Source organism: Lampris incognitus, chromosome 6 (assembly GCF_029633865.1).
Source record: "Lampris incognitus isolate fLamInc1 chromosome 6, fLamInc1.hap2, whole genome shotgun sequence".
Classification (NCBI taxonomy): Eukaryota; Metazoa; Chordata; class Actinopteri; order Lampriformes; family Lampridae; genus Lampris; species Lampris incognitus.
In genome coordinates, this window is record NC_079216.1 from 8,837,415 (window position 1) to 8,850,241 (window position 12,827).

Genomic DNA, 12,827 nt, shown 5'->3' on the forward strand with positions numbered 1-12,827 from the left:
TCAGCTAATTAGCCTGCGCCCCCAGGGCAAGCTCATCAATACACGTAGGCGGTGACTTTGCTTGTAGAGAGATGGAAAAGTGGGAAATAAAGATAATAAAAAAACAAACAAACGAGTTGGGTTTGAAGTTATTCTCTTGTTGCTGGGTGGTGCAGCAGTGCCATCACATTTTATTTGTTTAAGATATAGCTGCAGAGGCCTGACAGCATCAAGCGCAAACGTCAAGAAGAATCAATCTCAGCGTCATCAAATAAAGAGGGCCAACGAAGATACGGTGGCTTAGAATAATAAAAATGAAATAATAAAAAAAAGTGATGGGTCAATTTAGATAATCATCTCTATTATTCATCTGTGTAATTAACGCCGCAACCAAAGTCATCTAAAATTAACATTGTGAGTTGTCATATTTTAATATGAGTGTGTAGCTCTTCCAAATTATGGGGATACAAAGGACACAGATGTGATTTTGTTATGGACAGAATAATACAGGATTATTGTCTCAATGTGTGTAACTGGAAGTAGGTCTAGTAATGACTGCATGACATCAGTTGTGATGCTAGCATTGCGTATCATTTGCACCATGTCCTGACTGGACGTCTAACGTTGACATTGTAAAATACTAGATGCTTTAGCACCGGTTCATCGGAGCTAAAGCTAGCTTGTCTGTTTTTAGCTAACCGACAGCCCAGAAAAACAAGATGACACATCAGACACACTTCAAAACTTATCAAAAGATTGATTTGTCGGTGTCCAGGTGGCGTGGCGGTCTATTCCGTTGCCTACCAACACAGGGATCGGCGGTTCGAATCCCCGTGTTACCTCCGGCTTGGTCGGGCATCCCTACACACACAACTGGCTGTGTCTGCGGGTGGGAAGCCAGATGTGGGTATGTGTCCTGGTCGCTGCACTAGCGCCTCCTCTGGTCAGTCGGGGCACCTGTTCGGGGGGGCGGGGGAACTGGGGGGAATAGCATGATCCTCCCACGCGCTACGTCCCCCTGGTGAAACTCCTCACTGTCAGGTGAAAAGAAGCGGCTGGCGACTCCACATGTATCAGAGGAGACATGTGGTAGTCTGCAGCCCTCCCCGGATCAGCAGAGGGGGTGGGGCAGCGACCGGGACGGCTCGGAGGAGTGGAGTAATTGGCCGGATACAACTGGGTAGAAAAAGGGGGAGACCCCCCCCCAAAAAAAGGTGATGGAGAACGTCTTACTTGCATCTCTGTCAATGGTGTTTCTGCAATGTTAATGTCTGACAACGGCGTATATTTTTACCGTATCTTAGACGCTCTCATGCAAAAACATTTCACATTTTTGGAGGGGCTGTCAGTTTGTGGGTTAGAAGCCAGGCTGGTGAGGTGCTGCACATCTTAAAAAAAATGTGCGGTGGGACAATTTGGAAACCGTTTCTATTAATCGTCTGAGAAATTCATTGCTGGGACCAAGGACATCGACATGAGCATCATGAATCCTCTTAACTTTGTTATGGATGAGTGTGTAGCTCTTTAAAATCATGAGCATAAAAAATGATGGGGCACAGAACTGAGGGGCAGCCATTACACAGTCCTTTTAGGTATCCGACCATGACGTGTTGTAATCCTGTTCTGCGGCTGGTTATACCTGGGGCATCTGCTGCCTCGCTATTAAAATGTCACAGCTTAATTTGGGGTCCCTGGCAGAATAATTTGCCGCGCAATATCTGAAGAAGCGTGCTGTCAAATTTGGTATATTAATGCGTATTACTCTACGGAAGGATCAAACCAGGCTCATTTACGACCAAGCTACACCCCCTTCATACCTCGCTCTGGCTGGAGAGGAACTGTTGCGTACAGACATAAATGATGGGAAGTCTGTGCAGCAGTCATTTCTTTGTGTCCATGTGGACCTCTTGTCCGTCTGTCACACAAAATATGGCTCGGCTTGCCAGTTCCACACCAAACACCATTTTATGTCAGGTCGCTGGAAAAATGGGGAAAACTTTTGAGGAGGCTCTCCCTTGAAGAGGTCTGATGGAAGCGAGTTGAATTCAACGCTCCCTCTTTATTTATTTCTTTCTTTCTAGTTTTTCCCCTTATCCCACCCGATTAACCCAACGGCATATGGCCGGAACTCTTGTCAAATAACTCCCCTGTCTCACGTTTCCACAGGAACACCAGCTTCCTTCAAACTCGTGTCGGCTGCTCTCGCTATTTTACGGGCTGAAGCCTCGCATGGATTGCATTACCCTCAAGCCGCGAAGGAGACATAGGGGAGAACGCTTTCGGTTGCTTGGCTGCAGGCACCCGGATGGGCCAGAGGGGTCGCTGGAGAACGACGAGTCCCCAAACGCTACACCGATCTACACTCACTATCCCTCGGGTAAGGGTGGCCTAATGAAGGCCTTACCCCGTGGACGCTCTGGCCGTGACCGGTTATGGCGAGTCTGGGATACGAACCTCCCAGCCACATGACGAGCGGGTTGCAAGAAGGGCGGTTTATTCCGCTCGGCCATCAGAGCGGCCCCAACCCTCCCTCTTCACATTAAGGTGTTATGTCAGAGCTGGACAATATAATCAAAAAATATGAATATTATGATATGAGACTAGATGTGCTGTGGTATTGTGGTTCTGGTAATATGGTGATATAACTTAAATGTTGTCATTCCCTGGTCTTAAAAGCTGCATTACAGTAAAGTGAGAATTTTCTGAACCTATTCCATCCATTCATCCATCCATTATCCAACCACTTATCCTGCTCTCAGGGCAGCGGGGATGCTGGAGCCTATCCCAGCAGTCATTGGGTGGCAGGCGGGGAGACACCCTGGACAGGCCACCAGTCCATCACAGGACTGTTTTAGTAAAATGAGCAATGACTGTTGGTCATTATATCCACATTACTGATGATCATATATCAACATTTTCCTGAGTGTAAATATCTTATGAAAACACCAATAGCCACCTTCAAAATACCATCAGATTATTGATGTTGAGGTAATCAGGCAAATATATTGTGATATCTGATTTCCAGCCCTATCTCATGTACCATCTCCTCTCCTTTGTGCAATTACCTGGAGGCAAATTAACTCCTCTTCTTCATTTATTCATTCTTCCCCGCTAAAAGATGTTTTTTTTTTGCATCTTAAATATTATGGGAAATGTGCTCTTTGTCAAGTCTAATTTATTTATAAAGCACATTTAAAAACAACCCACATTGACCAAAGTGCTCTACAGACCAGAGCAGGTAGCGAAAACACAAATACAACAACAAACACCGACATACATAACAAGACACATAGCTCGCAGGCATGAATAAACAACACATGGTCATAGGCACAAGCCAGAAATCAGCCACGTCAGGAGGATTCAAACACCACTGAATAAAAGTAAGACCTGATCCGGGACTTAAAAGAGTCGATGGAAGGGGCAGATCTGATAGGGAGGGGAACGCTCTTCCGGTCTAGGAGCTGCAACCGCAAAGGCGCGGTCAACCCTGAGCTTAAGTTTAGATTGCGGGAAACAGCTAGGAGTCCCAAGTCAGCTGACTTGGGCCAGCCCATTTAGGACTTTATAAACAAACAGGAGAACCTTAAAATCAATTCTGAACTGCACAGGAAGCCAGCAGGGAGAGGCTGGTATAGGGGTAAACTGGTCCCTTTTCCAGGTACCTGTCAGGAGCCTGGCTGCGACATTCTGCAGGCAGGACAGGGACGACTGACTAATCCCAATATACGTGTAGCTGCAGTATTCTAAGCGGGAGGATATAAAAGTGTGGATGACTTTCTCGAGACCTTGAAAAGAGAGAAATGGCATGATTTTGGCAATAATACAAAGCTGGAAGAAACTGGCTTTCACTACTGCATTAACTTGCTTGTCAAACTTGAAGGCTGAGTCAGATATCCCACCAAGGTTTTTGACATGACATTTGACAAGGTTGTAAAGGTTGTCAAGACTGTTGGCAAATTTTTTTTAATGTTACCTCCGGCTCGGTCGGGTGTCCCTACAGACACAGTTGGCTGTGTCTGCCTGCAGGTGGGAAGCCGGATGTGGGTATGTGTCCTGGTTGCTGCACTAGCGCCTCCTCTGGTCAGTCAGGGCGCCTGTTCAGGGGGGAGGGGGAACTGGAGGGAATAGCGTGATCCTCCCACGCGCTATATCCCCCTGGCAAAACTCCTCACTGTCAGGTGAAAAGAAGCGGCTGGCAACTACACATGTATCGGAGGAGACGTGGTAGTCTGCAGCCCTCCCCGGATTGGCAGAGGGGGTGGAGCGGCTCAGAAGAGTGGGGTAATCGGCCGGATACAAATAGGGAGAAAAGGGGGGGGGGGTCTAACGGAGTCAGAGGGGGGCCAAATAGGACAACTTCAGATTTGCTTTCATTCAGCTTTAAGAAGTTTTGTGCAATCCAGCATTTTATGTCCTCGAGGCACTTCAAGAGGCTGATTAGATTGGACTGGCCGTTTGGTTTCAGGGGGAGATAAAGCTGAGTGTCATCAGCATAACAGTGGAAGGAATGTAGTATTTTTGAATGATTTGACTGAAGGGAATTGTGTATATAGAGAAAAGAATGAGACCTAGGACAGAAACTTGTGGGAACCCACAGGAGACACTAGCTGGGGGAGAGGAAAAATTGTCTGTTAATGGAGAGGCTTCTATTTTTGAGGTAGGATGTGAACCATTTCAAGGCAGAGCCATCAACACCAACCCCACACTGGAGACAGCCAATTAAAACGTCACGATCCACAGTATTGAATACCGTGCTGAAACCAAGAAGAACTAGAAGAGAGGTCCCTCCTCTGTTGCTCTCCCTGAGGTTTCTTTCTATTTTTCCCCTCCCTGTTAAAGGTTTGTTTTAGGGAGTTGTTCCCTATCTGATGAGAGGGTCTAAGGACAGGATGTTGCATTGCTGTAAAGCCCACGAGGCAAATTTGTAATTTGTGATAATGGGCTATACAAATTAAATTGACTTGACAAGAATAGCGCAGTCATTGGAGTCGATGGAGAGGCGCAGCGACGCAGACTCTGTGCTATGATAAGCCTTAAAACCTGACTGAAATCTTTCCAAGATTTTGTTTTGGTGTAGGCTGCGCAGCAATCGACTGAGAATAACCTTTTGGAGAATCTCTGACAGGAATAGAAGTTTAGAAATAGGTCTTTAGTTACTAGGTAAGGTAGGGTTTAAGTTGGGGGTTTTTCAGGGGGCGCTGGACCACTGCGTGCTTGAAAGAGGTTGGAATGGTACCAGTGGCTAGAGAGCTGTTGATAATGGGGAGGATGCTGGGACTGGCTATGTCAAAGACATCCTTCCAGGGGGGCAGTAGTGACAATTTCACGAGGGCAGGTTGTAGGTTTCATGATGGAAACAATCTTCATAAGGGTGGGTAGCGTGATAAGTCAGAAGCAGTCCAATTTAGAAGAATTAACCAGTGAGACAGCCAAGTCATGGGGTGGGGGGGGGTGTTCATTTTAATATCCTCAACTTTGCTGATGAAAATGTTTAAAAATTCTTCGCACTTGAGCTGTAGCTTTACTGGTGAGCAGTAATAGGCAGTACTATAGTATGTTTACTCGAGTATTGCACTTAAGTACAGTTTCCAGGCACTTGTTCTTTACTATTTTCATTTTAGAGAACATTTTCTTTTTACTCCACTATATTTTAACAGAAAATAATGTATTTTTTACTCCGCTACATTTATACAAACACGCGACTTATTTGTTACTTTTAAGAAATAGATTTCCACACAAAATATGGTATCAGTCGACAAAGGTATTGTTTGCATTGTATTTTCCTATTCTATGCCTGCGTACTTCAGAACTTTAAGAGGTCAGTGGATGAGGATTTAAAGCTCGTGAGAATTAAAATACAAGAAAATCTTTACTTTTATTTGTGACGCTTACGTACTTTTAATAAATACTTTCCTACTCAGGCAGGTTTTTGAAAAGAGGACCTTCACTAGAGTACTACTATTTTACCGTTATTTTACTAGAGTACCATTATTTGTGGGCAGTTCTACTTCTACTTAAGTAAAGGAACAGAGTACTTCATCCACTACTTACAGATGATGGGACAGAGGAGGATGGCATTTAACCAGATTGCCCATCAGCCATGGGCAAGGCACCAGTTCCTTGGGGAACTGGTGTATTTGTTAGCTCTGCCTGCTGGTGGTGATCCAGTGAGAGCCCCGGGGGTTTGTGGGTAAGTAGCAGGGGAAGTAACCGGGGCTAATATCTGCTGGCCCCAGTCTCAACTACAGCACTCCAGGGAGAAGGGCTGTATTACTAGCCTGGGGCAGCCAATCACATGTGTGTGTGTGTGTGTGTGTACTGTCAGGAGGGGGCAGCGAGGGATCTGACACAACAAGATCCATGCAGCAATTTCATCAAAGCTAATTTGCAGATTGCAGCAGAAGTGCTGGAGCCATGCTGAGCAAAAAAAAAAAAAGAGAAAGACTTTGCTTCAATATTTAGATATTTAAGCGCCGTTACAATTTAAACAAAACCCATTACAAAACCATTACGAAGCACCGACGTTGTAATCTTTTCTCTTTCCAAATTCAAGAACAGCGCTGGGGCCAAGGCCGCTATGATTTATGAAAAAAAAACAAACGTAAAATGTAGCATGAACCTGGCAATGCACAGTTTCGGATAGGGGAGAAAAGGAGGACAGTGTGACGGCACGAGTATAAATGTGTTAATTATAATTTTTTTTATGGTGAATCCCGCCTGGCGAATCTTATCTGGAGGAGAGCCAGGCGTTCATCCAGGATTCATTTCCCAATTTAATGAGGTGTGGCAGCTCAGCTCCAACCGGTCAGTGTGTGTGCGTGTGTGTGTGCGTGTCTGCCTGCACAAGTCTATTTGCGTGTCCTTTAATGATCCCTGTGAGGTGTCAGCCAGCGCCAGCGTGTGAATGAGGTGGGGCGGCGCTCTGTGGGAGGGGAAAAACCACCGTGTCTCGAGGCTGCCCACATCCACCACACTCATAACCGACCGATGAGTGTTAAAACATGTCTGCCATTTTGTCATTTGCAAACCGCACATTTGCCGTACAGGGCAACAGCTTCCTCTACACCGAGTGGGTTGTTGTGAGCCCACGTTTTCCAAGCTTCAAGTGTAATTAAACCCCAAATCTTTTTTTTTCCCCTCCCCTTTTCTCCCCAATTGCATCCGGCCACTCTTCCGAGCTGTCCCGGTCTCTGCTGATCCGGGGAGGGCTGCAGACTACCACATGCCTCCTCCCATACATGTGGAGTCGCCAGCCGCTTCGTTTCACCTGACAGTGAGGAGTTTCGCCAAGGGGACGTAGTGCGTGGGAGGATCGCACTATTCCCCGTAGTTCCCCCTCCCCCCCGAACAGGCGCCCCGACCTACCAGAGGAGGCGCTAGTGCAGAGACCAGGACACATACCCACATCCGGCTTCCCACCCGCAGACACGGCCAATTGACTCTGTAGGGATGCCCGACCGAGCCGGAGGTAACACGGGGATTCGAGCCGGCGATTCCTGTGTTGTAGGCAACGGAACAGACCGCCACGCCACCCGGGCGCCCCCAAATCAGTTTTTAATTCTGGAGTCGTAGGCATGTCTGACGGCCATCCACCGGATAAAACGTCTCAGTACTGGACATCGTTTCAAAGCTGGCCAAGTTCACTAACCTACATGCAATGAAAAGAACACAACAGTGTCGCCCTCTTGCGGCACTGCTGACACCGCCCTGATCGGTGATGTAATACTGGAGATTTCACGGAAGTGCAACGTCAGTGGGCAGAAACTGAATTTTAAAAAATAAATGTATCACTTATGCTGAGTAGCATCACCCCCCCACCCCCACCCCCAACCCCGCCCTGTCATGTCCATCGACCTCAGGCACGTTTGTAAGTGACCTGCTAACATCCGTTTCAGCTTCTCTGATATATTCTCTGCACCACTGCACCTTATCACCTCTTATGTCGCCTGTAAACACAATCCTTGTGTCTACATCTGAAGGTTGTTGTGTTGTGGTGTTGTTATTCTATGTTAAGTGCACTGAGAGAGCCACGAAACTGCCGTCAGATCCCATGTATGTGCAAACCTGCATGGCCAATAAACAAGATCCTGATTCTGAATCCTTAGAAAGCACACGTTGACAGACACACTAATAACATTGCCTGTGCTGACAGACTCAGAGAGGCCGAAGTCATCCATTTATTTATTCATTCATTCATGTCCAGGGAAACTGTTGACAGGTCAACGGCCCATCACAGGCACAACACACACACACACACACACACACAATCCCCCACACTGTCATTTATCAGGTCTCTAATTCACTTAGCGTGCACGTCTGTGGTCTGGATGTCACAAGGAAACCCACTTGAACACGAGGAAAACATGCAGCCTCCACGTGCAGGGGCAGGGAGAAAAACCAGGGAACCTGTTCCTGAGCTTAGCAACCATCCACGCCAAAGTCAACGAGGCTCAATTTACTGCCAGATACTGTGGCCTTATCACAAACACACTCTTTGTCTGGTGTTCTTCGTGACGAGCTGTCGCATTGTGGACAAAAATCATCAAGGAAGTGGTCTATTAAATGCAACATGACAGGACGGTTTGAACAACTAGCAGCTATTATTTGAAATTAATGACACACGATAGATTATATCGAGACAACATTCGCATTGAAAACGAGGGTAACGGGTGTCTGGGTGGTGTGGCGGTCTGTTCCGTTGCCTACCAACACGGGGATCGTCGGATCGAACCCCCCGTGTTACCTCCGGCTCGGTCGGGCGTCCCTACAGACACAATTGGCCGTGTCTGCGGGCGGGAAGCCGGATGTGGGTATGTGTCCTGGTCGCTGCGCTAGCGCCTCCTCTGCTCAGTTGGGGGGGGAACTGGGGGGATTAGCGTGATCCTCCCACGCGATACGTCCCCCTGGTGAAACTCCTCACTGTCGGGTGAAAAGAAGCAGCTGGCGACTCCACATGTATGGGAGGAGACGTGTGGTAGTCCGCAGCAGAGGGGGGTGGAGCGGCGATCGGGACGGTTCGGAAGAATGAGGTAACAGGCCGGGTACAGTTGTGGACAAGAAGAGGGGAAAAAATAAAATAAAACAAAGTTATCCTCGTGTTCACTGCAGTTACTAAATGACAAGTTGCTATGCTGTGATTTTAACTAGCCAAGTATTACCACAGGTGTGTTTGCTCAGTCTGAATCATGAATGTCAAGCTAGTGGGACTCTGGGACAGTTATTACCGTCGTCCACTCCATATAAGAGACACCACCTTGTACTTGGGGACTTGCTTTCAGTTCCTCTGTTCATGCGGTCTGGGAAGAAAACACTCGGTCCCTGTGTGAGAGCCCCATTGAGCCGTCTGGCTTCCCATTCAGCCAGCCTCTTCAATTAGCCCATTGTTATCCTCCCATGCCCGTCCACTTCACCAACCCCAAACTAATTGCTTTAGTGCGCACATCGCAGGCACTGCACATACAGGCGAGGACACACACACACACACAAAAAATGTACACACTCACCCTGGCATGTGCAAGCGCGCCCACACCAAGGCTCCTGAGGATCCGGACGTGTCTGACAGGTCACAGATGGAGCTGACAGGAGCACGGGGACCGAGAATTGCACCGCCCCACGGCGCAAATGAAAAGATGTCGCCGGGGGAGAAAAGGCTCCATTGAGTCTGACTTACAGCTACAGATAATACCGCATTATGCGAACTGCTAGATATGATTTTGGGATTGCAAAAGCGATGCATTGCTGCAAAACTAACAACATCACCCCAGCTCACGGGCGCCGTACAGTCTTTATGTCGACGGTGAAAGACCGGTTATGGGGTTTTTTTAACGCCATGTGCCCAAATTAACTCCCCTAATCAGTGCTATTTACAGCTAATGGTGACAGGGGTTTTGTGAGCCTCAGTATGACCTTAATGGAACAGCGGGGGTCGTACCACAGATGATTGGTCACAAGGGGGGTATAATGATGAGAAGGGCTGCGAGCCCAGGAAAGCGGCGGTGAGAAAACGGATACCGTAATAGGGGACATGTTTTTTTTTAGGGGGGAACCCGCTGTGTGCCTCCACAACGTCTCAGGATGTGAGTTGCTGGAACCCGCCCAGAGCTGGTTGGGTTGGCTGGTTTAATGGGGGAGGCCTCGCTCGGCGCAGCGAGCCTCCGGGAGAAACGGTCGGCCTGTGGGAAGTCGTAAATATCTCTCGTTAGCTCACTAGAGTTTGAAGAAGTAACAGCTAAATGGGATTTAAATAAAAAAAAAAAAGAAGTTATCGCTTAACTAAACCCCCGTATAGCTTTTGGACCACAGAAGGCGAGGAACGTTTAATCGGCTGCGTTTAGCGCTCGTCCTTAATTGCTTCGGTATTACCGGCCGCGGTTTCAAAGCCAGAGCACCGGCCAGGCATTAGTGCGGATAGGAATTAAAAAGGTGTGTGATGTCGAAGGCTTAATATTCAGCAGGGCTCTTGAAGTTTGCACTGGACTGTTACCTCTCAACACAGGCCTCTTATCTGCAGTGACAGGATCACAATACACATTCCAGAGCCCGGCTCCGGCATACGTTTCCCATAATCCACTCATTAGCGTTTACAATTATAGGGGAGGTATGCAAATAATCAGCGTGGTTAACATCTGAATTGGGGTCCTGGTGTTCGGGGAGACCCGCCTCTGAAAAACAAGCTGCGGCCTTTTCATCCGCACTGTACAATGCCGGACAATAAAGCGCTCTCTTTTTTTTTTTCATCCAGCCCACAATAAACAAGTTATTTAGATCCTCTCTGTCTTTTGTTTCAATGAATGAACCCCCGACCTCTTTTGATTTTGCTACACAAGCATCGCGTCCATGTCATTTGTGAATCCGACTTTTGTTTCCGTGCACGTGTGCTAATCATGCACCTTCACCCCATGGCAACCTTTGGATGTTAAGAGGGCTGGATTTTCCATTTTCCCCACATTGGATTCTCCTTACTATAGATTCAAAAGGGCCAAGGGGCGTCTGGGTAGCGTAGCGGTCTATTCGGTTGCCTACCAACACGGGAATCGCCGGTTCAAACCCCCGTGTTACCTCCGGCTTGGTCGGGCGTCCCTACAGACACGATTGGCCGTGTCTGCAGGTGGGAAGCCGGATGTGTGTCCTGGTCGCTGCACTAGCGCCTCCTCTGGTCAGTCAGAGTGCCTGTTCAGGGAGGGGGAGGGGGGGATACCGTGATCCTCCCATGCTCTACGCCCCCCTGGTGAAACTCCTCAATGTCAGGTGAAAAGAAGCGGCTGGTGACTCCACATGTATAGGAGGAGGCATGTGGTAGTCTGCAGCCCTCCCCGGATCAGCAGAGGGGGTGGAGCAGCGACCGGGACGGCTAGGAAGAGTGGCGTAATTGGCCGGATACAACTGGGGAGAAAAGGGAGGGGGGAATCCAAAAAAACAAGTGCCCTGAAGTCCGGCGCTAACAGGCAGCCGCTGCTGACGCAACAAGCCCAGCAAATTTGCCTGGCCCTCCTCCCTTCACGGAGCACCGATGTGTATTGGCATTTGCCTCCCTTCCTCCGCACGGTGAAACACTCTGGGATTCACTTGATGTCCCCTGGGCTCAAATGCTAATCACCGCTGGCACAGGCCCTCCCGACAAGGGGGCTTTAGCATTCGGATGGGGGCGTTGCTGCTGGAGATGACAGGGATGGAGGCACTGAGGAGGAAATCCCTGCCTGTTACAGACCCCAATGAAACACGACGGCGCCGATTCTCACGTCTCAATGTAATATTTCGTCGGCGGAGCCACGCGTCCTCTGATGATAACAAGGCCCTTTCTCGAGCGGGCGAATCAAGCGGGGCACCCTCCTTCCTCACGGGATAATTGTTGGTGTCAAACTGCAGGTCTCTGTGAAGTGTAAATCTCCATTCTAGCCCCAAAATAAATCCATCAGCCCTGGCAGAGAAGCTGGGAGAGTCGCGTCCCCCGACATGCGGCCGTGAGCTTGTATGACACCTGACTCATACGGTACCTCGTTAGTGAGGAATTAAGTGAGTTGACGTACTTCAAAAAGGCACTCATTAAAATGAGATCAGGAGTGGAGGCGAGCGTAATGGCTGAATGAGCATCTGTGGATGTGAACTTGACCTTCACGTGATGGCAGACACCGCAATTACCGCACAACACACAGCGATGCTACATCCCTACACCAAGCACACTGACTAGTTGCAGTAGTGTGTGTGTGTGTGTGCGTGTGTGTCTGTTTGTGCATGTGCATGTGTGTGAGTATACTTGTGTGCATGCGTATAAACCAGACTTGTGTGTTTATGTGTATATACTATGTGTGCGTGCATGTTTGTTTGTGTGTAGATGTCTGTTTTTGAGTCAGTGTGTAAAAATATGTGTGCGTGTGTATGTGCATTTCTGTGTGTGTGTGTGTGTGTGTGTGTGTGTGTGTGTGTGTGTGTGTAAGCAAGAGAGCGAGAGAGAGGAAAGTGTAAATGTGCGAGTGGGCAAATGTTTGTGTATGTTCACACAAAGTGATTTAGTGCACGTATTCATGTGTTCAAGCTGATGTGTGCGAGCATGTGCGTGTTTGTCCGTTTGTGCATGTGCATGTGTGTGTGAGTACACATATTTGTGCATGCTTATAAACTAGACTTGTGTGTTAATGTGTATATATGCGTGCGTGTGTGTTTGTTTGTGTGTAGATGTCTGTTTTTGAGAAAGTTTTTAAAAATGTGTGTTTGTGTGCATATGTGTGTATGTATGTGCATTTCTGTGTGTGTGTTTGTGTGCATATGTGTGTATATATATGCTGCCCTCATGTGTGCACAAGCGTGCATGCATATGTTTGCATGTCAGAGAGGTGTAAATGTATTGTTGT

The 12,827-nt window shown here is 48.0% G+C and overlaps 1 protein-coding gene across 1 annotated transcript in view; it reads right to left on the minus strand.

Moving 5' to 3' along the window:
- LOC130113934 (neuronal cell adhesion molecule-like) overlaps positions 1-12,827 on the minus strand; it is a 113,436-nt gene that overhangs the window by 44,731 nt on the left and 55,878 nt on the right. The gene's annotated exons all lie outside the window — the stretch shown is intronic.